At 32.7% G+C, this 12092-nt stretch overlaps 1 protein-coding gene across 2 annotated transcripts in view; it reads left to right on the forward strand.

The window, feature by feature from the left end:
• The first annotated feature begins 553 nt into the window (after positions 1 to 553).
• LOC126761829 (organic solute transporter alpha-like protein) overlaps positions 554 to 12092 on the forward strand; it is a 37601-nt gene continuing 26062 nt past the window's right edge. Inside the window, exons 1-2 of one of the 2 annotated variants that reach the window (XM_050478239.1) lie at positions 554 to 1127; positions 1199 to 1265. The gene's annotated coding sequence lies outside the window, so the exon portion shown is untranslated. The remainder of the gene's footprint in view (positions 1128 to 1198; positions 1266 to 12092) is intronic. The other variant, XM_050478238.1, reaches the window with a different exon arrangement.

The raw sequence follows: 12092 nt of genomic DNA on the forward strand, positions 1-12092 counted from the left end.
CAACCAGATACATATGAATCTGTAAGCCGACCGGCTACAATCGGTGTTAACTAAAAGCGATGGAAATAATTAAACAAAAATGTTTACCTGCAACAAATAATGTACGAACAAGCAAATCAACAGACTGTTAAAAGGTGCAAACGCAGCGATCCGATAAACGAACACACAAAACTATGCAAAGCATGCAAACCATCGAACTGCCGAACGAGCCAACGTCTCCAACATGTTAGTAAACAAACAATTACGGAGCGTCAACACATCCAACAAGCGATTTGGGGAGCTGTGGAGGCAGCTAAAACATGTTATGTTGGAGCAGAGAGAGAGAGAGAGCGAGTGCCGGGGAATGCAGAGCGCAACATTGAATGGCAATAAGCCAGAGCGCGGCGATCGCTAGAAATCATTGAGCTCTGAAGGCACAACCGCTGCCTGATCGATCTGCAAAGGCACCTCAAAATTGCCGAGCGAAATATTTAGATGCGAAAATATCGCACGTTACCAACTAGTCAAGAGCAAAAAATCTCATAGATGCCATGCGACGAATGTAGACCGCAATGGCAGATAGTTCAGTTCCAAGCGATCGCGCGGCCAAAGCACATGTGGGCAATCGATCGGGCGAGCGAGTGTAACGGTGGCATAACTAAGTGAAGCTTCAACGTAATCGTGTCTTCATATTAAGCTTTTTGGTGCTGTTATTTTATGGGCGCGTGTGCCGTAAAAGCCGAGAGTCATTCAAATATCCATTTTGAAAAATCGAAGCCGAGCTGGAGCCAAATCCATTCCCGCAACAGGAAGTTGTAGCTTTGAATGTCACGTGTACTGCCGTCGTTGTTGTTAGCTCGCCGCTAGTGTGTTTTGCTTTGTTGTTGTGTTCGAATTTTCACGTGTGCAAGTGAGGAAATTACAGTTGCAATGTGAAGCGCTGGAATGAGTGAAAGAAAATTTAATGCCAAATAAAGTTGTTGTGTAAGCTAACGGGTATTTTTGTGAAAGATACAACAACAGCACCAACAATAGTTATGCAAGTTTTTTCTTGCAATCAAGGCAAGTCGTGAAAACAACAGTTTTGAAAATTTATGCGAAATTGAGAGGTGCGAAGCTTCGAAAGTTGTGAAAATTAGAGATTTGCCGTAAGTAAAACAGGAAATTATACAAATTTATGCGATAAAACTTTAGACACTAAAAATATATTAAACTCTAGAACACCTAATTGGCATTATACAATAAGAAACAGTGACACATTTATACAAGGCTGGAATATTTTTAAGGTGAAACTTTTTATTCATATTTTATCTTAAACTTTGCATAAAATAAGTAATTAAATTTATTCCTCAACCGAATTATAAGTCCAACTATTATTGCTTTTACATATTTTTCAGTTTTGTATATATTCAAAATTATGCAAACGCTTAGTGAATGAATAGAGGTACAATAATTTCTAATAGGATATATTTTCGGAAGAAAGTTGCCACCTTTTTAAATCGTAATTGGATAAGACTGACAAAATTTAAAATTATTATGGAAAAATGAACACCAAAATAAAGAGATTTGCGAGAGCTTACAGCTGAAAATATTTTCTGTAGATTTTTTTTTTAAGAGATTTATAAAATATAATTGCATGATAGTGATAGAAATTTTTACGAAAATATTAATTTCGAAACAAATAGTTTTTTCGAAAAATCAAAGCAAAACATATTTTTTAGGGCTGCCACCAGAATAGGAAAAATAATTGTGTACGATTAACAATTGCTTGAATTATTAATACATCAGGTGAATCAAAGTAAGGAGATCCTCAAAAACTTACATTTGAACATATTTTGAAAGAAAACTATCATCAAATTAAAAAATAAAAATATGAAAAGTGCTTTAAAAAGATGACAAGATTATTTAAAGAAAGCCGCCACCTCTTTAAAAAATGTAGTTTTTGATAAAATGTACAGTTATTAAATACGGCTTTTGGAGCAAGTTGCCATCTATTTAGAAATTAATTTTGAAAAATATTAATACTATAAACATAAAATATATAGGCAGCAAAGTTAAGCAGAAAACTTACAGTTGAAAAGAGTTGCCACCTTTTTCTTAAATTTCTAAAATTAATAAAATATTCAAATATGGTATCAAATAAAGAAAGTTGAAAGCAAGAATTTTTAAAAGCTTGCCATTTGTTATCAAATTTAAAATATTTGAAAACGGGTGAAATTTGATATATATTTTAAAAGAGTTGATATATAAATTCAAAACTTCTTGGTATCAAATTTGTGAAATTTGAAATATTATTGATATATCTAAAAAAATTATTGATATACTCCAAAAATATGTTCATATAGTGTAAAGACATTTTAGAAATTAGGGTTGAAAACTTTTTGGTCACAAAGTGGCCACCTTTTTGAAGCATTTTGACAACTAAATTTCTAAAATTAATACGATATTACAATGTGGACATCGAACTAAGGACAGCGTTACGAAAGTTAAAATTATTTTTTAAGAGAGTTGCCATTTGTTAAAATTCTTTTATTTAGTCAAACTGCAAAATAAATGAAATTTTTCAAAACAGACATTGCTCTGATGAGGTCAAGGAAATAATTATGTACGAAAAATCATTTAAAGGAGCCACCCTTTTCAACACAGTTTGCAAATAAATTCAAAAAATTCTTGGTATCAAACGAATTTGAAATATCATCGATATACATAGAAATATTTTCAATAAAATCAGCTCTTCACCTATCACACCATTGTGCTCACAAACCACTAACAGCATTCCTTTTGCAAAATGTTGCTCGAAACAATGAACCTGACCCTCTTTCTTAAAAACTTTATTAAACATTTAATTGTGATCTCCGATAGTTACCCCGTTATCTCTCTTATAATTGTGTTGAAGGTGTATGACCCACCGAAAAAAAATTTCATTCTCGCCACAATTTATCTCACTGAAAAGTAATTCCTGCAAAAACCCACAATTCATTTCCCGCAAAAGTAATTCTTTTGAACGGAAAATGTATGGTAACAAAACATTTTTATTAAAGAAATATTTTTTATCAAAATTCATAAATAAAAAAATTTTAAAAGATCCGTCTTTATTGCAAACATTTTTATCAATATATTTCTTTTACACATCCGTAAAACTACACTGGTCTATTATAATTATAATTATACCCTGAGCAGGATATATTAAGTCTGCCGCGAAGTTTGTAACACCCAGAAGGAAGCGTCGGAGACCCTATAAAGTATATATATAAATGATCAGTATGTTGAGCTGATTCAATTTAGCCATGTTCGTCTGTCTATCTGTTCGTCTGTATATATACGAACTAGTTCATCAGTTTTTAGGATATCGTTTTGAAATTTTGCAAACGTCATTTTCTCTTCAAGAAGCTGCTCATTTATCGGAACTGCCGATATCGGGCCACTATAACATATAGCTGCTATACAAACTGAACGATCGGAATCAAGTTTTTGTATGGAAAACTTTTACATTTGACGTGATATCTTCACGACGGGTATACTCTTCTTTTTACAGCTCACTCTAGCTAACTGAAACAAAATAAAAATACCGTAAAATATGGTTACGTAGCTGTAAAATCTAACTTTTAGTTGGAGAGTTTTTACGCTCTTTCAATAAAACGGTAAATAGACAATTTGAGATATATGAGATATTTGTATGTTTAAGAGCATTTTTCCTTAAAACAAAAATTTTCCAATCAAATACCTACTAAGAAATGCAAATATCTAACATTTGAAGAAACAGGATTTTCACACAGTTTCTACTAATCTCATATTAAGGGGGTGTTCTGGTCAAGAAGCATGAATTTCAGGTAATTTTTAAAGTGTCGTAAAAATAAGGCAATTAATATTTTTACTATCCATTTTTTACTAGTTATTTGTTAATTTTAGAAGAGTACAAAACAAAAATTAAAAACTAAAAAAGTAAAAAATTTCAAAAATTATGAGCTGACGAAGTGGGGGTCTCTAAAAATTTCCACGTGACCATACCCATGATTTCAACCCTTCTAGTTATCTGAAACCAAAAAAAAAAAAGATTATTAATCTAGAATAATGTCGCAATGGCCGGAACTACGGAAAAGTGGGAAAAAATATGTTTCACAAAATAGCGACTGCCTGAAAAAAAGTTTTTTTGGATCACTTTTTCTGACTATTTCGAATTTTTTAAAAATAATAAAAATAAAAATTTGGGGATGGGGCTAGTTCCAACCATAGACAAGTCTATAAAGAAGACTCTATAAAAATTTCAAGTAAATCGGTCCAGTAAAACCTGAGAAATCGTGGGTATCGTTCCGAAAAAGTCAGTTTTGAGAAAAACGCGTTTAAATTTTCGCGTAAAGTCTTTTGTTCGATTAGTTCCGGCCGAACCAGTTTGGATGCCGGGTCAGAAAAATGCCTATATCTCCGAAAATAATTTGAATTTTGAAAAATTCTCTAGTACACATATTCTTGAATAGTTAAACTTTGAAAAAAAAGATCGATTTTTTTTTTAATTTCTAGACCAGAAGAGAAGAATAAGCAGCGTTACCAAGCTTGTCCTCTACCCTTATATGTATGCCAAGCTGAATAAATTCTTTTGGGATATTGCGGCGCTAAAAATATATTTAGAAATGTGACTATTGGTAATTTAAGGTTCGGTTTCTAGTTAGATGTCGCAGGACCAGTCGATGTTTTGAGTAATCTTTAAACAAGAGCCAAGTTCTAAATGCTGACGAAATAGAATATGAGTTGCGACTATCGAGAACCCACTGTATGTGTGTGGTTTTATTGTGAATGCTCAATTAACTGCATATGTTTTTGTACAATTAGCAAAAAACGCGTTCTTTGTTTACCAAAATTATTTAATTTCTTCTATACAAACGCCTCAATTTAAATATTTACGTCATTATATTTCTTATCAAATTAATTTTTGCAAAGCATATGTTGCATAAAGTTATACTAGCGGTAATCTCTCTTGCTGTATTCGGTTGCGTTGTTTGAAGAGTTCAAATATTAAATATTAGCATAGTCTAGGTACCATGACCCCTGCGTTATTGTTATTGCGGAATTTTTGCAATTTTTCAATCTCAACATTTAACAATGCATTGTAATAGAGGCAAAGAGGCAAAATGGCAACTTGGGTTAAATGAGTGCTCCATGGCAATAATGCAGTAAGTCAGCTGATTTTCATTTATCCGTGATTTCAAGTGCCTTGATTCCGAATTTCTTCATGAAAGTATTGAATTTAATTGCTCCTGTTGAATACATAATTTATATTTCGATAAATTATCGGTTTTTAGCAATAAAACTTCTTTTTCCAGTAATGATTAGGGGTTTTCTGGGCACCTGTTTCACATGTATGTGAGTGAAGGAGCCTGAGCCTTACCATATTACTCGGAATGTTTAAAGTTTTAATAAAAATCAAATGTGGAGATATCTAAACCAACGGTCTACAAAATGTCCTGGTTTACTAAATGGAAATCTCCCTTTCTTTTCAAAAGTAATTCGCATGGACTACTTGTTGTTGTTGTAACGGTTACCCGTTAGAATGGTAAGGTTTAGATAAGTTGTAGGGTTGCAGGGCATGCAAAGAGGTGGTTAAAACGAAGCTGCCCTAGGGTCACTGTCGATTCTCGCGCTTTGACTCTAAGTACGCCACGCAGTACTTGTCTGAAGTTTGTTGCCACAGAAATCTGGTCGGTATGGTCTGGTAGTTGAAGAAGTACCTCTGATGCTCCTAAGAGGCGGTTCCACTACAAGCAGGTAACTGCGGGGATCATTTCTGCTTGGAGAGGAGTCCTTTTGCTTCTTAACTGGGAGCGTATTGGCCTCACTGTGCAGGTGTTCGATGGGAGACATCAAGGGACATCAAGGAGTATCCTCTTCTACACGGAATTACACTTAAAAATACGTCCGTATTTGTTAAGGAGGTTGCTATCTATTCGAAAATATACCGCTATTCCTAGCCATATTCCAAAGGATCATCAGATATCAAAAATCTGTTGCCTAAAACCAATTTTTGTGTTATAGAGAATAATGAGAGTTCATATAAAGAGTAAAGATTATTATTCGTTTAAAAAATTTATTATGAAATGCCCCATAAATGTATGCCCTAATGTCATATTTATATTTTATAATATTCTACTTTAAATTCAATAGAAGTCTGTTCTCAAACAACAAACTGAATGATTCATGACGACTTGCATGTAAATGAGTATCAAATTTAGAATTGTAATCGCAGTAAATTTTCCGTTATCTTCAGCTAATTACAGATTGTAAGTAAATTCGTTTGCAATTTTAAGTGTCAATTTATCAGCAAATGGGTCTGACTAATTCTACAAAATCAATTAAGTTTGCCAATGGGAAAATACTTCAAAATACCTCATTACACCAGACACCCTTTATAAGAACGTTAGTAACTAAATAAACAATCTAAGAGCTTTCTAAGTACGGATGTAGCAACTCTAAAATGTGACTATTTCAAGTTCCTTGTGAAACAAACTTTAAGGGTACTCAGCTCTTAAATTCTCAAGAATATTTGTACAGATCGATAGCTCTACTTGAGCAATCACATTCACATGTCGTTCGTTTCTAAAACTGGTTAGAATTGCAAGCTTGCAAAATAGAATACAAAGCAATAATACGGAAAAATATGCGAAAAAATTAACAAGCAACATTTTGCAAGTCAGCATTTCAACGACATTCATGTTATTTCAAATCAATGTTTGTACCATCCGGTATCAACGTAATCCGTAACTCCATATGTGTATAAGTATCCCTCTATTATTTTTTATTATTCGAATAGAAAAGTAGCATGAGTTATGTACATACATAGCTTAGCGATTTGAGTACGATTTTGAGTAAACTTTTATAAACGACGTTCTTTACAACCTCTTCCTTAAGGATCGTTAAGAAAAATTTAAGCACGCAAAAAATAAGTTTGAATTATTAGTGGCCCCAGGTTGAAACCCCTTCAAACATCCTACGTTTAATATCCATTTGCTATATATATGTATGTATGTTTTCTTAAGAACAATTTATTTAATAAAGGAGTGGCAACTCTTACAAAATTATCCAACTTTCTCAGAAATTTACTGCTTGTTTTCTTAAAGTTCTTATAAACCACCAATAGGTTTTGAAATCTATACGTAGCCAACACATACATATCTATCATATATGTACATCCATACGTACATATTTTAAAACATCGCCTTTCAAATATTTTTTAATTTGAATATTCATAATAAATTCAGTCTGACAATCCTTTGGAGAAGGAAGCTGGAGAACTCTTGAATTCTTCTTCGAATTGTGAATACTTTAGGCTTAGTTACCAACTTATAGTTCCTATAGGCAGAAATTAAGAAAGATTCCTTAATAATGTCATACTTTATCGGTGGATGGAAAAGTCTAAAAGTTAGACCAAACTTTCAAATTGTTTGGCTTTGAAAGTGAGTGTTGATCTATAGCTTATATCGTATAGTTTCGAACTTAAGACAAGTGTAAAAAATATTCTTAACTACTCTCATAATTAAAAGAATTGTTCGACATTTAAATTATTATTTTAAAAGAACACTTTGATTCCAGGTATACATTTACTAATGACAGAATTATTCAATACTAATATATATGTACATATGTACGTAAATGTATTTTGTACCTTTGTATATAAGTATGTAGTATATAATTGATGTAGTTTTATGTGAGACACGTTCAGAATTTTAATGGCCTATTAAATGAGATGCCTTTTTTATACTAATGCCAATGACGTAGAAATTTACTAGAAAAAGTTAAAGATTTAAATGGCTTTAGAATGGTTGGGATTCGGAGTTATTAAAAAATCTATTGAAATATGTATATATTCACAATATTTTATTTTTTAAAACAGCATTATCAGCACTTTTTCTCCTGATTCTTCCCAACACTGAAGATGTTTTTATATACTTATACCATACTTCACAGCTTGATCTTCAGTTTTTAAATGATAAGATGAATTCAGTTCAAGCTTTTAATTAAGATCAACTTTCCACAACAACTCTCTTGAGAACTCGATGGTGAACAAGATGATTAGATACTTTATACCTAATTTTTACATTATCTAGATGAACACATCACTCCATTGTCAGCCTGTGAAATCACACCATTCCACTTTTTCTAAGTGTTAAGAACAAATACGTACTTAAGGGTAAAAATCAAAAGAATAGTTTATAAGTTTTTAAAACTTTAAATATTTGTTATTTATAATCCAATTAAGAAATAAGGCTTAGCCCTTTGAACTAAATACACACTTTACTACATTCCAGAGTTAGTTTAAGACTAAAAAAAGAAGGAGCACTCCGAACTTAAAAACTCAAGGTTGGGCATAAATTGTTAAGCAGATTTAAACATTTCAGTTCTTGAAGTATTAAAATCGATCAAATATGGCATATTTTCCTTCGGACTCTAAAGTTTAGAATCGGAAAAAACTACTCAATTAATTGAATTAAAGCGGGAAGTCTCTGAAATTATCCATGGAAAAATGATATTCGTAACAAACATACTCAATTTTTTGAATTTAAATACTTTAGAAATTATATATGTACTACAAATGAATTACTTCTGCAATAAAACATCAAACTAACACTCAAAAATAGCAATTCACATCTAGATCTAAATTGGAAATAGTACAGAAAATACAATAATTCCAAAATTTTTAAAGTTGAAAGTTGAGTTGAAGCGAAGCTTTTATTGCATTGAAAGACCAATGCAAGTAAAAATAGTTTCAGAAGATTTTTGAATCTGAAACTTCGAGCCAGTTATTTGTTTGGGCAAAGACAGTTTCCTAACTATTTGCGGTTCATACTAGATGTAAGGCAGTTTATAACTGGTTGGTTTCATTGCAGCGATTTAACATCTTTCTCTAACTCACTATATGATTACGAGTACTAACTGCTTTACAATATAAACTCGTAAAGTCAAAAAATTATCACGACAGGTAAAATATGTGGTAAACTTAAGTGCGATTAGCAAATTTGCATTTTAGTGTGAGTTAGACTACAATTCCAGAAATATCACACGTAGTTCCATAACACCAGAAAATTGTGAAATTTATTATCTTACTATAAGCAAAAGCAAAATAACAATAAATAATTATGAAGCAACTTTATTTTTATATTTATAGATATATGTATGTATATATGTATATTAGAACTCGTGGTTTTTATTTTTTGTGTGCATTTACACTACACAATAAACTCATCGGAAATACTCAAATATATGTATGTACATATATACTTTCTTTCATATTTTATTCATTAAATTTAATTACAAACTATATCGTTTTTAAAAAGAACATGTTTTGCCTTCACAATCTTGACTTTTGGTCTCTAGGTGATCATATTGCATTTCGACGAATTCACTTTACTACCATCCACTAAGTAGGTCAAGAAACGAATAGCAAAGAGAATAGAAGTAAAAGTGCATCAAAATATTGCATATTCTAGGAAGAAACATGGTTTCAGTTGAAGGTAAATACTTTCTGCTGAAATTCAGTAGAAATTAGACGAACGAAAGCTCTTCTGTTACGCAGAAAGCTCTTCTGTCACAAACGAAATAAGAAAACAAGAAAAAACGTTAACTTCGGCTGCACCGAAGCTAATATACCCTTCACAGGTGCATTTCTTTTAGTAACTATGTATTCAGTTTGTATGGAAGCTATATGCTATAGTAATCCGATCTCAACAATTTTTTCGGAGATTACATTGTTGCTTTAGAAAATAATCTGTACCAAATTTCGTGAAGATACATTGTCAAATGTGAAAGCTTTCCATACAAGAACTTGATTCCGATCGTTCAGTTTGTATGGCAGCTACATGTTATAGTGGTCCGATATCGGCAGTTCTGACAAATGAGCAGCTTCTTGAAGAGAAAATGACGTTTGCAAAATTTCAAAACGATATCTTAAAAAGCTGAGGGACTAGTTCGTATATATACACAGACAGACGGACAGACAGACAGACGGACATGGCTAAATCGACTCAGCTCAACATACCGATCATTTATATATGTATATACTTTATAGGATTCTGGGTGCTACAAACTTCGTGACAAACTTAATATGCCCCGTTCAGGGTATAATTATGGGTGTAACAAGTTGAATTGAAGTAGACTATCTGTCCTTCGGACACGACAAAATTAACTCAATTACATATTGGAATAATGGCCTATGATCATGCGTACAGAATCCCTTTTGTAATTTTGTTCTTCCGCAAAAATGATTTTTTTGAGTCAAACCAGCTTACCCCGAATCCAATCATTCTTGTTATAAAACCAGTTTAGGATTGTCCTTAGTTTCATGAATATCTTATTTAACCATGAGATCAATCGGCTCAATTGGAGCATTCGTCTGAGCAAGCATTATCTTAAACACTACTTTCTTCCTACAAATCAGATCTCTAACGACATATTGCTTCAAGCTGATCTCTTAAAATTACCATGAAATTTTGTTTGTTGTTGGGGTTGTCCACCACAATAAATGGTGGTCAAGCACCTCTTTTGTGACCTCTACTCGTCGATTTTTCGATGGGAAATTCTGAAATACTTTGGTGGTGGTAAAACGGTACAAAGTATGTTACTCTTGGTGAGCGTGTCTGTTTCGGTGATATCGTAAACAGATCTGAATAAAAGGCATGAAATTTTCAGCTTTCTGTGACTTATGTACATGTAAACTCATTTGCATTCTCAACGAATTGACCTAACCTAAATGACCAGAAGATATTGAATAAAATAACTTTGCTTGCAAATTGATCAAGGTTATTACGGAAATTCAATTTCTCCGGTGGCAACTGCTTTTTTTCGTTGAAAAATCATCTCCAAACAAAATTGTCGCTTTTGGGGTGAGTCCCACTCTTATGTGGTTCAGGAAATGCTACTGCCATCCCCAAAAATTGAACGTTTGATGCGGATTGTAGTGTGGCGGCTTCCTTGGGCCTTATTTCTTTGGAAATGAAGGTGCAATTGCGAACGTTACAACACTATCACCATATTTTTCTCTTTTGTTGAAATCGACGTGGACGATCTCGATTTCCAACAAGACGGTGCGCCGCCCATGTCTCACGTCTAAGCATGGACACATTGCATGCAAAGTTTGGCGAAACGATGATTTTGAGAATTTGTCCAGTTTAATGGCCGCCAATGTCATGCGATATAACGTCTCTAGATTATTTTCTTTTCTAAAAGCTTTACGCCAATCAATCAGCAACACTCGAGGAGCTCGAAGAAGTCATCGATAATTGCCGTAAACGGATGGAGATATGCAAACGAAGCTATGGTGACTATTTGCCGACATTTTTTTTTCAACTTCTAAATGGTATAAAATAACAGAATCAATTAACCAAATTTGAGTGTTTTATTTAATTTTAACATCACGTCGATATGTAATAAATATATACATACATACGACATAGTCATTACTTTCATCAATATCTTATTCATTTAATCATCAGATCAGCGAATATATAAATTCCTAGTATCTTATAATAGAAGTTTCGTGTAACTTTTATAATAAATACTACGTTCCCATTCTAGTTACATCTTTTAACGCTCATGCTACTCGCTTCAACCGCTGGTATAGTCTACGTGCAGAATCCCATTAATGCAAATCATCACTCATGAAATTTAAAAACACATAATTTACATATATGTATATATAAAAAACGTACGAGTAGGTATACGTCATGCATTTAATTCATTAACGTGCAAAGCGTAGTCTGGACATCGTAAAAGCAGCCGGAACTAACGCAACAGCACAAGCAAAATAATAATACGTAATATTCACTATACGGGTTTTTAAGTATTTTCATTTTAACATAATTTTTAAATATTTTATAAAATGTCTGATAACTGTTGCGCCTACAAATTTTCATAAATACACGTCTAGAAAGTTATGAGTGTAAATGTCGTACCCTGAACTATGCGTATAGCAAAGAGTGCTCCAAAAGAAATGACATTTCTTCCAAAATATCGTATATGTGTGTTCCTATTAACATTGGGATACTACTAAAGTACTGTATACTATATAGTGCCACAAGTTACTTTCCCAGGAACGTAACGTTCTGTAATAGGAGATCGTTTGTAGTACA

This window comes from Bactrocera neohumeralis, chromosome 6, assembly GCF_024586455.1.
Source record: "Bactrocera neohumeralis isolate Rockhampton chromosome 6, APGP_CSIRO_Bneo_wtdbg2-racon-allhic-juicebox.fasta_v2, whole genome shotgun sequence".
NCBI classification, from domain to species: domain Eukaryota; kingdom Metazoa; phylum Arthropoda; class Insecta; order Diptera; family Tephritidae; genus Bactrocera; species Bactrocera neohumeralis.